The 16955-nt window shown below is 40.5% G+C and overlaps 1 long non-coding RNA gene across 1 annotated transcript in view; it reads left to right on the top strand.

The window, feature by feature from the left end:
- LOC147258859 (uncharacterized) overlaps window positions 1-16955 on the top strand; it is an 86971-nt gene that overhangs the window by 46222 nt on the left and 23794 nt on the right. The window lies entirely within an intron of this gene.

Genomic DNA, 16955 nt, shown 5'->3' with positions numbered 1-16955 from the left:
CCTAAAAGCTCTCGATGGCGTGGGGCACTTGCGTCATCTATGGCGTAGGTGCCATAAATCAACCTTTACTTGCATGTAAGTCTGAACAGACTGGACTGTCACCTGGACGGCAGACCAGGGAGACATATTGACGCTGCACTTGCGGGCCAAAGAACCAGAGGCTGTGTGTGTGCTGGCGCAGGCAGTGGTGTATCAGTGCAGGGTTTTCATATCAGTGATGCTGCACAACAACATGCACAGGTCGTGCCCCCCACCCCCCACCCCCACCCACAACAAAATTGGTATTTGAGGTGCATTTCACACAAACCCAATTTAGTTTTCAATCTTCCAGAGACTGATTACTGAAACACAGCCAGAGAGATATGATGAAAGGAAACAACTTTTGTAATGAAATGACTCTGCATAGACTCGAAAGTTAATTATGATTAGATTGGCTGGCAGCGGCGCTCCTGTGTAGCTCTCCGAGCCGGCCGGCGTGTGAGCCAAAGGTTCAAACATTAAAATGTTAGTGGACACGCTGCTGCTTACACATTTAGAGTCCCTTTACTCATACAACACGCCTTAATCCAATTCACATAGATCGCTTACATACTGTATAACAGCCAGTCAATAGAGATACATGTAATCTCATTGCCTCTGAAAAAGAAAGATTGCCCTAAAGATACTTAAAATGGTATTAATTTCACAGTATTGATGGGGTCCACAGGAGGCAGTGAGGCTGATACTGTTTCTCTGGTGAGACATTTGATGGAGGGAAATGGCTTACATGAATACTTCATAGGCTTTGGGTGCATATTCCCACACATCCACAACCTGTTTGTCCTGCTGGATATGGCAGTTCTTTATCTCACAGAGGCGCAGCAATTAAAAGAAAGATGATATTCTGAATGTTAAAAGTCTGAATTGCTTTGTATTTCAGTATATTTTTGCCTCTGAATGCACAGCAACACTGACCAAGTTTAGTGATCTCCATGGCAACCTGTGTTTGCCTGTTGCCTCTCTTCAGCTTTCACCAGGAACTTTTGCAGGCGGCACCTTTGCTTCCACTTCAAGGGACATTATTCTACTCATGAAAAAGCCTTGACTCTAAGCAGTAGAACTTCCTGAAGTTCCGTGAACTTTTGGGATGTTCCGAATCCGATTGTGCCGAATATTTCTGATTCATCCACATTTTTCACATTTCAACCATTGTTAAGAAAATCAGCAAACCAACTGTTTACTGTTGCTATGTTGTACAATCCGATTGGTTAAAAATACAAAACAAAACAGCAACCTGTAAAAAATATTCAGCATTTTCACACATCAGCTGACTAATTTGCTTCATCCTCCTGGATCTTTAGCACACAATGGGCCAAAAGAACCTTTATAGCTCCTGGACAAATAGAACTCGTGAGGACAAAAGGTGCCAAAAGGTGCCAGATAACCATGCTGAGGACTGGAGGAGTATCAGTGGCTGAAATGAACCAATAAAGAAATGGGATTTAAATTCATTACACAAATGTATTGCTCTCAATCTTCAGCCACACAAAGGAGCAGAGGATTATACACAAAGTCAGACTCTGAAGTGTCACTCATCTGCCATCACATCATTGTAGCGGGAAATAAACTAACTCTGTGTCACTGGAGCTTGTCAGCTTAGCTGCGGCCTAATTAATATCAGAGAGAGGTGGCGTAGTGCTGCAGCAGCGCTGAGCCGTGCTAATGAGTTCAGCCTCCTCGTCTGAACTATCGCTGCCTGCAAGTTTGATTTAATTGTTGAAAATGATTACGGCAGATACGAGTCAGCACCAGCAGGGAGGATCAGCTTTACCTTGACAATGTAATAACGATACAGTATAATAAGAACAGTGCAGCACGACTACAGCTGAGGTTCAACCTGCCGACACAATTGCAGATAATCACACCAGGTGCCATTCATTCTTCTTTCTTCCACCTTTGGTGCTCAATTAAAGTGTTTTCACCTTTGACTGAATTTATTCCAACTAGTAACATCTGTATAAATTAACTAAAAGCAGTGCTAAATAGAGAACATCTCCCCTGATAATGGGATTTTTTTTTTTTCGAGTCACTGTTTGATTTCAGGCTGTTTTGACTGATAAACAAGAATAGTTATGGAAATGTTTTGTTCTATGTTAGTTTATTCAGTTACCTGTTTGAATTCTATATCTGGGTAGGTGTTTGGATTGTTTCAGGGTGATTGGTTATAAAGGGTTGTCTGCCAGTCATTGCTTCAACTCACTGCGCCTGTCAGGAAAGTAGTTCCGCTTATGTGTCTGATTCTAAAATGATGACGTAATTCCATAGTGTGATAATATTATGTTATGGCCCTGATTACATTAACACAGGATTTTTGGAGAAAAGTGTGATGACATTTGATAGGGTTTTGCTAACACTTCCCATCCACTGCCATTCATTGCGCTAAGCTAACTAGCATTCAGCTGTGGTTCTCAGCTCTGTAATATAGAGTCAGGGGTGTCTCTCCTTTGAAAGGATGGCAAATATGTGTATGTCCTCAAAAAGCTGCCGTGTTCTTCTAATATCACAACATTTAGAAGAGTGGGGCGGCATGGCTCAGAGGTAGCGTGGCAGTCTTGCAACCGAAGGGTCACTGGTTTGATCCCCACTTCCCCCAGTCCCCCATGTCCAAGTATTCAATGTCAGCTGGGATAGGCTCAAGCCCCCCCCCCCCCCATGACCCTTTACAGGATAAGAGGTAGAAAGAAAATGGGTGGATGCATGGATTTATATATATATATATATATATATATATATATATATATATATATATGTATATATATATATATATATATATATGTATATGTATATGTATATGTATATATGTATATATATGTGTATATATACATATATGTATATATATGTATATATACACATATATGTATATATACATATATGTATATATATATATATACATATACATATATGTACATATATGTACATATATGTACATATGTGTGTGTGTGTTCTTGTACCTGCACAAAAAAACTTGAAAAATGATCACACTGAGACGTTGGAATCCGTGGTATTACTGTGTGATATTTTTGTCTAAATGGGCTTTGCTGTATTTCTAAGATAGAAATGTTGAATCAGTGACTAAAAGCGAATGAAAGTAGAATACTAAGAAGTGCTTTTGTGAGATGAAGTTGTCATTTTTCAGGAAGCATGAACAGAATGATGAGCTGTAGATGTGCAGGTGCCCTCAGAGACTGGACAATGTGCCTCTCCCATTACACCCAGTGAAGCATCAAATGGATCCCAGCGTGTGATAAAGTGTCCCTCAGTGGGTGGGAATGTTGATGATCTTAAACATCGGCAGTGTTTTCATCAACACTATTTTTTTCCTGGGCTTGCATAAAACAACAAGGTAGCTTTCTCATCTATTTGAAGTGCCCTCCAAGCCATGCTTGACTTCTAAAAGCGCGTCCAGCCATCAGGAACACAGAAAACCGACTTAATGTGCGGCTTTGCTCCGTCAGGCAGGGCGAAATGAGAAGCACTCACGAGGAAAAAACAACCAATGTGAATCCATATGGCTCCTGTCGTTTGAAATTTGGGGCATATTCAAGGTGAAGAGCAAAACAAAATGATGGAAAATGACCCAGTACTTTGAAGCACGACGGAGGATGAAGACAGACAGGCACAAGCTTTCATCTGCAAAGGAACATGTGCTTTTGAAAAATATTGGTAATCAACCCTTCTGTCTCTTTTATGTAGCCTGGTGAAAGGCAGAGAAAAGTGGGGGGAAAGTGTGTCCAAACTAGACGAAGCAATAGCTGGTGTTGGTGCATGATTGTTGGATTGTTTCCAAGAATACACAAATCACAGAAACGTTATAAGGAACGATTCATGCTTAGAGGTTTGTTGTAGTGAACGTGAGGGTCTGGGGGACGAGAACGATGGGCTCATGCAGGTAAAACACCTCTAAAGGTTTACCTGCTAGAATGTTCTTAATTTTGTTCTAAAAAAAACCCTTTCACATCCAATTATTCTCTTCTCTTTTCCTCTTCTTCTCTCTTAAAGGTACAGTAACAATCACAAACAACATTATAAAGATTTTTGGTGAAAAAACCATTATATATTATTCATATATGTACTCCAACTTTGACTGGAGTATTGGATATTGAGGAAAATGCTTTTCTTCGCCAGCACACACACATTTGTGTGTTTTGATTCTACATCCTGAATTTCATAAATCTATCAGTGATTTCAACAGCAATAATAGAGTTTGCACCAACCTATTCAGCTGCAAACTATTCCCTCTCAACTCTCACTGAAGCCGCTTCAGAGTTTCATAGGAATTCTGTGGTTATCAGCTTTTTATTTGATTGACACTGACGGAGTTAATTTGAGTCCCCAGTTTCATTTTCCTACTTTCTATAGGCTCATCATCTGTTATTCTGAATACACACTGCATAAATAAACATTCATCAAACATTCAACGCCATTCTGACTTCATCAGAATGCTGCGGTTATACAGTTTTACCCTCATTAATATTTAACCCTGTATCAACATTATTTGAAATGAACTTAAATGTTCATTAATCATCAAAAGCTTCGTTAGTCAACCCTTTGGGAGCTTTCCCTGCGTGCTGGCTCATAGATCATACAATGCAGAAGTAAACAAAACAGTCGATTATTAAAGACCGAATGTTATTTGTGCTCATAATATCAATAATTATCATCTGCGTTTACAGTAAATTGACTGTAATTTAGAACTGCTCCATCATCTCCGTCATCGCCAAGGTTACAAGTCATGGCAGATACAATCAGAGTGCAGAGGCCAGTAATTACAATCCGTTGTAAAACGTCGCCAGGCAGCTTCAAGGGTTATTTAGTAACTTCATCAAGTCTTCATATCCACAAGAACCAATTTATTCTCCTCTCATACGCAGCAAAGCAGATAACACACGTTATATACCGTTGAAAAACAGATTCCGCTCAGCCAGTAATGATAAAGGATTTGAAAAAGATGTATACTGTGGTATGTATATATAAATCATGAATGATCCTGCACAAAGCTTATATTGTAACCATGAACTCCTCATCTGTGCTTTTCTGGGGAAATGAGAAAAGAAGATTTATTATTCCGCCCACATTCTTGTTAAACTGGCAATTCTGGATTTACTCTTCATAAAGCACTTTAAAATGTAGATGACAATTTAAGAAAGCTCTCTTTTCTCTGGAAACCTGTAATGGTGCGAGACAAAAACACAGCCTTATTTCCATACATCAGCAGAGCAGGCGTCTCTGCAGCTGGATTTACAAACCCGGAGAGAAGACGAAAATAGCTGTCCGCCTCGCCATGCAGAGTCGAGACATGACAACATCAAAACTTTAGATATGACATTCATAGGCTGCATAAAACATGACACCGTGACGACGACGCGCAAGCAAATGCAAACATTACTTTTATACTTTGTGGGGACAAAAGTTTGTTTTATTCCCTTTATTTGAATAGAAACATTTAGTGTGACTTTGATCTCGCAAAGCATTGATATTGAACGTTGGGTTCTACACGCTGCACATTCAGTGTTAGGACTCTGTGGACTGTCAAATGTGAATACTGCATATTATTTCTATAATGACAGAAGAACACTTTCAAGAAGGGTAACATTATTTCATGCAATGGTAGAGTTAGCTGTTAGTTAACAATTGATAAATGAGTTCAACAATTGTCCCTTCATGATAGTAGTTAAGATAAATGCCACTTCTGCTAGCTAAGGTGTCATTTGTAGGATTTAACAGTGCTAAAGATGCTCTTGCCAGTTAAAACAGCGCAATCAGTTAAATGACAGAATAATCAGCGTCCAGTGTGAGATGGTAATTTGGTCCCTTGATCAACTCCAGTAAGTCAATCATACGTAAGTTGTGTCTTCTGTTCCGGTTTCCTTGGAGCACAACGGCTTCCTCCAGTGGGCTGTTATTGTATAGATGATGAACACGAACCTTATGAAGTTCACTTCACATGTTTCTAACAGAGTTTAATCAAAGGAAATAATCAACCACTTACTTGTCCATCATTAGCCTTTGAGCCATTTTATAACCACGTGACCTTCGAAAAGTTGAAAACATCCCTAAAGGAACACTTCATGTGTTCATCAGAATCCAAGCAATTCTTAACCATTCTCATGAATGCTCTGTTTAAACGCCACGAGGAAACTCATTCTATACACAATATTTGTGTTGTTAGTTGTTTATTCCTGCATGAAGTAATTCATGTAACCTCACTGTGAAGTGATTCCTGTGTTTATTATTCTGCCAAAAATAGATTGAGTGATCTCTAGTGGGAAAATATGTAAATATTTCGCTGCAAAAGTCATAATTTGTATTTTCCTGTCAAGTACTTGTGTTTTGTGAAAACGTATCTCTCTCTATTGAGTGTCATTAACTCAGTCTCTTAGCGCATGAAGGGAATGTGTTGGGAAAAAAAACAGAAACATGTTCACTCATGACACATCTCAGTTTAGATGACCTTTTCATGAATAACAGGAGGAGGAAGATATGAATAAATATAAAAGCCTCTGCTCTGCATAACCGCTGGAAATATTTCAAGATACAAGTCATCTGAAATGCAAGGCGGGATCATCAGCCCGGGTCCTTATCTGTCTGAGAGAACAAAATTAGGTGGGGGTATTTATCTCTGAAAGGAAGCCTGCTTTAATACTCCTTTGCAGTAAATCTGTCTCCGGTCTTCAAAGACACAATACTGAGCCTGCGGAACATATTTTGTCAGCGCGCCGCTTCAGAACCTTCTTACAAGCTTCGTTTGACTTCTGTTCATGTTTTTGTCCAGTTTTCATGGGGAATTTCTTTCATTTGAGTGCTTCTCGATGTCTTTATGATTACCTGCCCTCTTTGTCCCGCTCAGGCGTTATTCTGAACGACTGCTGAGGCAACGTCAGGAACAGAAAAGAACTGGGATATCAATCATTTGTATTGTTCTTGAATAGATTTACTTCCCGGACAACAAAGGAAAGACAACCCTAATCAGAGTTTTAGCACACACTTGACAAAAGCTAGATATTCAAGAAATAAATATGGGCTTGAGGTTGGCTAATTACTTTCCAAATTGACCCATTTATCTTATCCTGACAGGCTTGAAGATAAGACCTCTGTTTTTCGGCTCTGCTTTCGAGCTTTTGTTATGGGTGGTGAATGGATCCGCTAATGTCTTAAAAACACGGTACGATTATGAGATATAAAAACAAAAAGATAGTCCTGAACATATGTAGAAATTATCCAGGCCCTCTAGCTTTGATTTCAAGTGATTAAAAAGCAGGGTTTACGGTTATTGCATGATTGTTAGGTTACTGCACCTTTTAGGCTTCATCAGTTCATGGAAAGCAAAGGCCACTTGTTGAGTTGATATGGACGCTTATTTGTAATAACTGAAGTAAAATTCCTATTTAGTGACACCAGGTACACATGAGGTACAACACACGTGACATATTCAAATATCTAAAAATCTTATCATTAAAACCCGAGTTTCCAGAACACAGTAACAAACTTTGAAACCAAAGTAAGTAGTGTTTTAGAGGTATGTTCCCAAACATTTTGCCCTACAGCCTTTAGCATCAACCCACACACACACACACACACACACACACACACACACACACACACACACACACACACACACACACACACACACACACATATCCATGTGCTCCAGTTTAGACACACATTGGCTTTGAAGGCAGACCTTTAAGAGCTTGACGGGTATCGTGCCAATCGCAAAGACAGGCTCATTAAAAGATCCCTCCCCTTGTGTGACAGCCACCATTTGTTCAGGAGCCTATCTTCTCTCCACGACTCCCACATGCTATAAGTCAAAAAGCATAAGAGCGCTTGTCGAGGCACCTGACAAATGAGAGTCTGTACCTGCCCGGCACGGAGGAAGAATAATTTCCAAACGGAATCAGTTTCCTGCAATGAATCTCAGCTCAGACAAACATCTGCAAGATATTTATGGGAATTTGTTTGCACATGTGGGCCAGCCAGGGAAAAACAAAACAAACCGAACGAACGGCTCACACATAATTACATACATGACCTAAAAAAGAAAACAGCAGATAAAAAAGGCTGCATGTTAGGATAGTAATAATATAAAACACAGACAGAAAAATAGGTAGAAGACTAATAAACAAAGGGGAAAATACTGTAGCAGTGATGTTCTGTAGCTGGTTCAGGTTCAACTGTGGATGTGAGTGAGCTTTAAGTCCTGTATCAGCTGTTAAAAGCTGAAGGTGAAACAAACATTCCCTTAAGCTACTTACGCACAGACACTCGGAATAAAAGCTCAGAAACATCAGTCAGAAGAGTTCAGACAGAAATTCAATTTCACTTTTCTACAACCTCCGCATTAATAGACACAATTAGATTCATAGGAGATGTTAGCTGGAATATACGTGGGATTCTCATACATTCAAATGTATGTCACAAATCCTTCAGTCTCGGGAAGCCAGACGTCTCTATGTTGTGCTGCACCGGAGAAACGTCTGACTCAACCCTGACACAGTGCTGCAGGGATGATGTAAAGCCAGTGGGATTTGAATCCTTTTGAATATTGCTGAAAATAAGCTGTGTTGCAAACAAAAGATTATGACTCTTGCACATTTTGTTTCCCAGAATAATCCCAACAAATCAACACCACCTGTATGATGAATGCAAATCATTAGTCGTCGTCGAAGCTGATGTTGGGCTATGAATGAATTATACCACGGACACGCATTAATGGAGCACCACACCTACAGTAGCTCGCTTTGAGCTCCTTCTGCAACAGCGAGCAACTTTGTTTAGGCATTTATTTTAAAACCTGCTTTAAAAAAAAAAAAAAAAAAAAAAACGTCATTGAGACAGGGAACCGGACAATTAAGCCATATTCCGTTATGAGTTTTTGGATTCATTCCTTTGCTACGCTGTTCCACCACGGTAGGAAAATATTCAGGCATGTTCTCATTTCTATGAGCTATCAAAATGATCACGCTACAACCAGGATGCACGTGGTATATATATATATGTGTGTGTGTGTGTGTGTGTGTGTGTGTGTGTGTGTGTGTGTGTGTGTGTGTGTGAAATGACTTACATATTTTTGCAACTATTCACCATAAGAACAAACCTGCATGATCACATGCCTAGGTTGCCATGTGCTAGCCAGCTCGGAGGTTGTTTCGATTGCCAGTGTGGCCTTTAAAAGCGCCAGCACCCAGAAGAGGTCGACTGAATAAATCACGCAGTTGCAAGCTCATCTCGTGTTGTTCCAGTAAACCAAACTAAAATGCCTCGACCCTCCAAACTGACCCTCAACCAACCACAATATTCACAAGCAAAAAACCCAAATCACCATTTTTGAAAACGGGGCAAATGGAGCTGAACAATAATCACCATCTTCATCTTGTATATTTTCTGTCTGTAATTAAGGATTTTAAATCAAACATAGTTGTGAGGCTGCTGTAGCTGCCTGCGTTTCACCTCCTGTGTAGCCGTCTCCCTCTGGCTGGATCCAATGTCTGCTGCTCAGGATGTGGTGCAACAATTAATCCTCAGATTGATTCACTTCCTATTGAATTGCCCCCAAACTCAATCTGTAATTCAACCTGTCCTTGTCAATCCTAGACCCTGCCTCACTTGTCTGACTTTTAACAATAAATAAATAAAGACGTGTTGATGCTTTCCGTCCATCAATTTCAAACCGGCAAAATGTTTTTTAGGGCTTCTGGAATATTTACGTTCAGGCTCTTCAGTCCCATGTTGTTTCAAGTGATCTGGGGGACGCTTTTCTTCTCCAACCTTCTGTCTTGCTCCATATTGGGGTAACATACAGGAATAAGGAGCTAATAGTTATCTGGTCCCCACACAAGCCCTGGGGTGTCCTCTAACCTCTGTCCGTACGTCACTGCCCCCCCCCCCCCCCCCTTTTAGGTAACCACTTTTCCAAAAATGCACCCTTGATCTCACTGTCAAAGTTCTGCACTACCAAAGTCCCAGCAGAACTCTTCCTATAGCATGCTGTTAGCCTTCGTGACCACCCCAGAGACATTTCCTCTGACCAGGGGGGCCCACAGAACATTTCTCATTTCAGGATAGAATTTAGCCGGCTGCTGGAGGCTTGACTCAGTCTACCCTTTGGGCTCCAGTGGCCAAACTAAATGGAAGAACCAGAGGATGAACTCAGCCCTGTGTATTTGTCTCTTGTGCTCCTTCATCCTGGGCCAAGCAGCTGTTATGGGTCCAGTACGCCCACATCCCACATCTGCAACATGCCTGTTCCAGCTTTCCAGTGCTTCTCAAGATAGCAAGCCCCCTCTGTTTCTGGGATGGGAAGGAGAGGCCCATGTCTCCTCCATCCTCATTAGATCCTTTCACCACACCTGCCTTGCTTCACTCTCCTCCAGACCCCATGAGGTATCAAAGCATCCCAGTGTGCACTTGGTCAACCAGCCTGGTTTGACTCAGGACTGGTCACTATGGTGGGAGTCCAGCAGAGATGGCTTCCAGATTTGTTGGCCTTGCAGTGGTGCACCTGTGCCTTTCACATCCCTTAAGGATCCAACCCTCCATCCAAATCTCACACTTTAACCAGTAAAAGGAAGTTTTCTGCAACTTCCCCTCAAGCTTGGGGGGTTTGACGTGTCAAAATCTCATCCTTTTATTCATTTATTTCAGTTGTCTGTGCATGTTTGAACTCCATCCCTGCCACCTTACCTTTCTCTGCACTCATCTTCTCACCTGTTCCCACATTAGCTCCCTGCTACAAACACCTCCATTTTTACCTGCAGTGTGTCAGGTGGTCTTCATGCCACATCCTTCAGCTTTCCAGTTTTCAGCTCTATGCCTGCCAGTATTTATCCTGATCCTATTTTTTCTTTGACCTCGCCTTTTCATTTTTTGGAATTTTGCCCCAGTCTAAACTTTTATGCTTTTTTTGTTTGTTTGTTTTTTTTGTATCCTTGTAAAGACATTTAAAACTTTCTCATACTCTTGGGTCCCTTTTTTGTGATTGTGCTAAAAATGAATAAGTAATGAGCAGCAAGAGATAACGTGAAAATGATATTCATAGTGGAATGAAAATAAAATCACTTTTTTTAAGTAGAAAAAAACAACTACTGAGTAATTCTCAGCTTTTCTGAGGCTGCACAATTGAAAACGTGCTGCCGTTATGGATCTCTGCCGATCATGTTTCCATTGATAAAGTGTTGGAGTAGCATTTTTTCATAGAGGGATTTCATACCAAGTTCAGGAGATGATATATTTATTTTAAAAGCCTCTCAGCGCAATCAATCTTTCCTGTGGGACATGAAAAGAAATCCTAATAAGTTTGTATCAGTCAAAGCTCTTTTTTTTTTTTTTTTCATGGCCTTCAGAGTCCTGTTCATTATGAACATAGTGCAACATTACAGAGCTCTAGGGGCTGCTTTGAAATTATGAGAACAAATCTCTCAACTGGGAAATTTGTGTGTGGGGTTTGAGTCCACCAGATAGTTTAAAACCTCTAAATTCCCCGTATGTTGTGAATGTCATTGTGAAACATGAGACGGTAACAAAACTCATCTGCATCAAAGGCAACGCGCTTGTCACAAGTCCTTTTAAAAGCTGGCTCTCCCCAGTCAGAAAGTGCCAGAGGGACACGCACGAGGCTGCACTTTGATCTCGCCAGTCTATCACGTCTGATTAGCGCCTCTGAAAGCAAATGAGGAAAAACACTGTCATGGAAGGTGCAAGCATCTACGCTATGTTAATGTTAATGAATGTAAACTGCTGGAAGCTCTGCAAGGGGTTCACTTTTTGTTTCCCCGTGTGTTTTAATTCTTCTGTGGTAAAGGTTTCATATGCTTGAAGCGTGAGATCTGACGTCGCAAATCAGATGTACGTTTATCCTGCTGAATGGAATGCAGTTATCAACGTGATCTAAAATATAGAGCGGAACAGAGGAAGAAAATGTTGTCGTCACTTTGGGATTTTAAAGGGATAGTTCACCAGAAAAACAAGAAAATTCAGGAATTATCACGTTAGCCTTGTGCCGATAGAAGGCCGGTTGAAATATTTCAGTCGATTAAACACCGCTGGAGTTTCTCAAGAAGAAGTGCAGCAGTAATCTCCCAAACAACTGAAGTGAATGGAAACCAATTTTCAAAAAAATAAAAAATGAAAACGTAACGACGGAAAACCTCCACCAGGTTTTTTTTTTTTTTTGCCTCACTAAAGATACGGATTCATTGACATTTAAAACGAAAAACAACTTCTGAGGCTTCAGGACACTTGGATTACTTCAGACGTGCAGTGTGGAGGCGTTTATGGATTTATTATGTACTTCTTTTGTGTGAAAATTATTCTCATTCACTTCAAATTGTTAGTCAGAATCATGAAAAGTCTTTTTCTATGAAACTCCTGCAGTGTTTTGTGTATTGAAAAAAAAAACAACAACTTCAACCAACCTTCCACCGGCATGAGGGTGAGGAGATAACGACTGAATTTTGTTGTTGTTTTTCTTGTCTTCAGTCCAAGTAAAGAACAACATTGTCCGTGTCAACTCAGCTGTCACTGTGCTGCATTTTTCCATCCACCGCTGATCAAGTACCTTCAGAAAGTAGCGGAAGAGAATACAGTGACACTGATAGCTGCTGCTTTGTTTTTTTCTAAATCACCGTTGAAAATGTCACCCAAATATGAGAAACCGGATGAGCCGAGCATCCTGGTGTAGGCTCAGCAGAGGCGGGTTTTCTCGAAACACCACCAGGCACTTGAGTCAATCAGTTAGTGGAGCGAGGTATTGATTCCTGTTCCTGCTCCAAGAAGAGAAAACATTTCCCTAAGCTCTTGGATTCTTTATTGTTTCTCCTATATAACGTTTTAGCTCCTGAGCTTTCCTCACGGTAAAGAGTGGGAGTTATGGTATCTCCCTCTTACATCAAAGCCTGAAGACAAATAATTAAACCTCAGTGTGCTGTTACATCTTGTGAAGTGTCCCAGAGATATAAAAATAGAGAGGACACTGCTTTAAGTTGTCACACATGGTTTAGGTGTGCGTGTGTATGTGTGTGTGTGGAAACAAATTAAAAACTAATTAAAAATCATACTGTGAATGTATCTGCTCCTGCCACTCTTTCAAAATGAGAGGGGGAAAAAAAAACCCAAACTGATAAGTAACCTGAAAACAAACCAGAACATTTACAATTCATTCTCATTGTCATAATGAGAACCCGCTAAGTCGATCAGTAGAAAGACCAACGCGCTGCGAGGCGTCTGCTCTGGCACCCTGCATCTACTGAGGCCCAAATCTAAATAGTTGTTGAATTAGCTAAATGAGATGGATGTTCCTTTCATGCTGCAACCCAGTCCTCAGACATTTGAGAACTCACACGGGCCAATTTGTTCATATTCTCACATTTCTGGGTAAAAATCTGGAGTAATTTCCTGCTGATGTGTGCAGGGACTCTGGCGGCGTTCACAAGATTTTCTTGGAAGGCTTACAGTGTATCCATCCTGCTGAGAGAGAGAGAGAGAGAGAGAGAGACAGAGAGAGAGAGAGAGCAAGGTACCATTACCGACCATACTTTTAATGAAATATTAAACTTTTAATCACAGAGCACAGAGCTGTTAGCTAAACAGGAAAAAATTTCTCCCTCCTTTATCACAACTACCTATAAATAAAGACATCAGAATATGATAGTACTGATGATTGTTCCTGGACATTATACTTCAAGATCCTGTTTTATTTTACAGTTCTGATACCGCATGTATCATCTGCACACAAGAGTGATGAGGACTCAGCCGGAGACAAGTAACTGTGAACATGAGCTGCATCAGTCTCTGATCAATAATGAGCTTATGACAGTGATGGACCGTATTGCAGAGAAACTGGAGAGACAAATTGTTCTGAGCTCAGAATACACAGCTCCACCTTGTTTCAAGGTCACTGCTTTGTAGATAAAAGTTCATACATGATAACCCTCGGAAATGACCGTCATAAAAGAGAATATAATGATTTTTCGTCCGTCAATGTCCCTTTGTTGCCGGTTTTCCTTTTGTTTATGAACGAAATGGTTCTTAGTCAGCCGCTGTTGTCATTCTGCTGATTTGTGTCATCAATGTGGAAGTCAGCATTTCTGGTCCCTAAAGGTTGTACGTGTAGCTTGTAGCACAGTGTCAGGGAAACACAATCGTAGGGATTCACAATATTGATTACTTTTTCAAATTCCCAATGTCAAAATGCTTTTTATGTTCGTAAAAAATTTGACTATCATTAAAACTTTTTTTTGTAAAATTTGGATAATATAAACATTGGGAAAATAAAATTCCAGTATTATGCATCTGTTTTGATCATGTAATTAAAACATCAAAAACAGCTATCAAATTAGTACTTGTGGGACCATCTTGTTCCGTTCTCATCGATGTTCTCTCTATGTTCTCCAGCATGTTGCTCAGGAACAGAATGACGATAAAGCAATTCAGGTGAAATGATCGCGTTCTCTCCCGTGGGTGAGGTGATGCGTTTGTGTGCGTTAAGACCCAGTTAATCCTGTTTGTCTAAACTGATGTAGCTTTTCTCCTCTTTAGAGGATAACATGATTATTACAACAATGTTTCAAGACGCAAACACTTCACTTTTATGTGGTAACGCATCAAGCGGATTACACAAAACAGTTCATCAAGTGGCACATAAAATAAAATACCGAGTATGTTGCCAGCCTGGTCTCTGCTTGTTTTACTGCTGCTGATGGGCTTCAATTAGCATGCTAGATTGCTATTTCAACCCTCCTTGGTTCTTACAGTTCAGGACCAGAATCCCAAAGTAAGACTGAATCCTTTATTGACTATTTGACTTTTGTTAGAGTGAAAACCAGAGCTAATAGTGAAACCTTTAAAGGTTAATTGTGAGTTTCAGTTGGTTATTGTGTAGTTCCTCTTAAGAACTTTGGTGTTTGTCGTCTTACTGAGCAGCAGCGGTCTCTTCTGATACAAGTGGTAACATACGGGACACCGATGCATTCACACCACTACGAGAGTTAACAGAGTACCGCACGATTTTAAAGTCTTTTTAAATGAAACGATGAATTTTGACAACATGACTGGACCGGAGAGGAAGGCGAAGATGTTTTAAAATGAGGTGAAATAAATTTCTAACTTACAGTAACCAACAATCTGGACTCAAAGCAGTTGTACATGTGCTAAATGGGGTTGCTAACAGCTAGTGCTGCACTGAGTATCAGTAGGGAGGGGTCTTATTAGTGTCCTCTGTAAAATGCTCACTGTTAGCCTTTGATGGATCAGTAGGGAGAATTCCTAGCTCTCCTATGGTATCAGACAAGCTAGCTGGAGATGTGTCCTTTCACCTCAAATTACATGTTGCAGAATCACACGTATTCATTCATTCAGCAGATCCACAGGCTTATGAAACTATGCTCTCCTGCTTGTATCAAAGACCCCCCCCTCCCCCGTCTACATTCAGTACACATGGAGACTAACTCATCTCCTAATTTACGAACTACATCATACATGTAATGACCGTGCAGCCTATATTACTACTACTGCTGTCTCATTCAACCTCAAAAATATATCACAAACATACAATCTTTTAATATCTTTGATATGTAGACTTTTACACAAAATCAACTATCCAGTAACTGGACTATTATGTCTTAATTTCACATGTGCTGATCTGATTTTGACAACCTCAGAGCAGACAAAGACCTTGGGATATTCAGACTTTTTGGTTGAGAGATCCAAATGATGTTGAATCTGTTACTTTACAGCAAAAAAGCTGCATATTTTTTGCTTTCAGGCAGTCTATTGTCTAGTCAGCCAAGCAGAGTTGAGAAATAATGATTTGGCTTCAGACTAAGTAGGGTTGAAGATACGACTCAAAGCAGAAAATCAATGCCTAAGCGTGGAACGGTCAGGCCGCTGAATGCTATCAGTGCTCATACACATTTCACAGCTGAAGTGGTCAAAAACTGGAATTACAGAAATAAAAAGCCTGATTGTTCCTTGGTGTCCTTGGTTTGCCACAGAGGGATACGGCAATATTGCTCGCTGCTTTAAAATAAGACGCGGCTTTCCGAATAGAACCCATATATCTAAGATAAATAACGTCTGTAATCTGACTGCAATTCGATAGAATTCATTAATCAGACACTGAAAATAGAAGACAAGTTCAGTTTAAAAGACATTTAATTCCCCAGATACAATGACAGGCTTCACATAAAAGAGATTTTCTCTCCTGAAAGAGAGAGCTAGAACAGCACAGTTTGTGACAAAGAAAGATAGCAGCAGCTCCTTGACTACTGTGATTTTGTCCAGATGAGGGGGATAGTGATGATGGGTGTCACCATAGTTCTGAACTCAGGTTACTCATGAAGGATGAGACCATTCTAGTCCAATCATGGCGGAGAGGAAGTTGTAACTAAAGCACCATCTTGGGTAGATTGCATCAGAAAGACCAAAAATAGATTTAAAAAACAAGATCATCTCTGCACAACTTGGTGGGTGATCGAATGCAATGGAGCTAAATTTGTGGGTGATACAAAGGGGCGTCAGCCACACTTGACATCACACAAAAGAATCCAAATGCCGGCCTCTGCCACACACATAGAGCTCCTCTGCTTTCTCACCACATGCGATATATTCCAGCATACACAGCCACAGTTTGGCACCCAGCTGAAGTGGAGGGAGGGGGAGAAAATAGAGAGAGAGAGAGAGAGAGAGAGAGAGAGAGAGAGAAAGTTGGACAAACTTGAAAACAGCCTCTGTTAGAGTTTTAAATAATGCAGAGTGCAAGTCTGAGTCTAGCCTGAAAGGAGTCATAAATACCACACACATGTCAAAGCTTCATCTTGTACGCCACAACTGAACTGGAGTCAGCAGCGGCGTTGACAGCGTTACAACACATACACATAGCTGCACACTCTCCTCGCAGCGTCAAGTCATGTTCGTTTCTA

Source organism: Aulostomus chinensis, chromosome 7 (assembly GCF_037954235.1).
Source record: "Aulostomus chinensis isolate RoL2024-O1b breed Wild chromosome 7, RoL_Achi_v1.0, whole genome shotgun sequence".
Classification (NCBI taxonomy): domain Eukaryota; kingdom Metazoa; phylum Chordata; class Actinopteri; order Syngnathiformes; family Aulostomidae; genus Aulostomus; species Aulostomus chinensis.
Note: the sequence above shows the minus strand (reverse complement) of the source record. Positions and strands in the feature narration are given on the sequence as shown.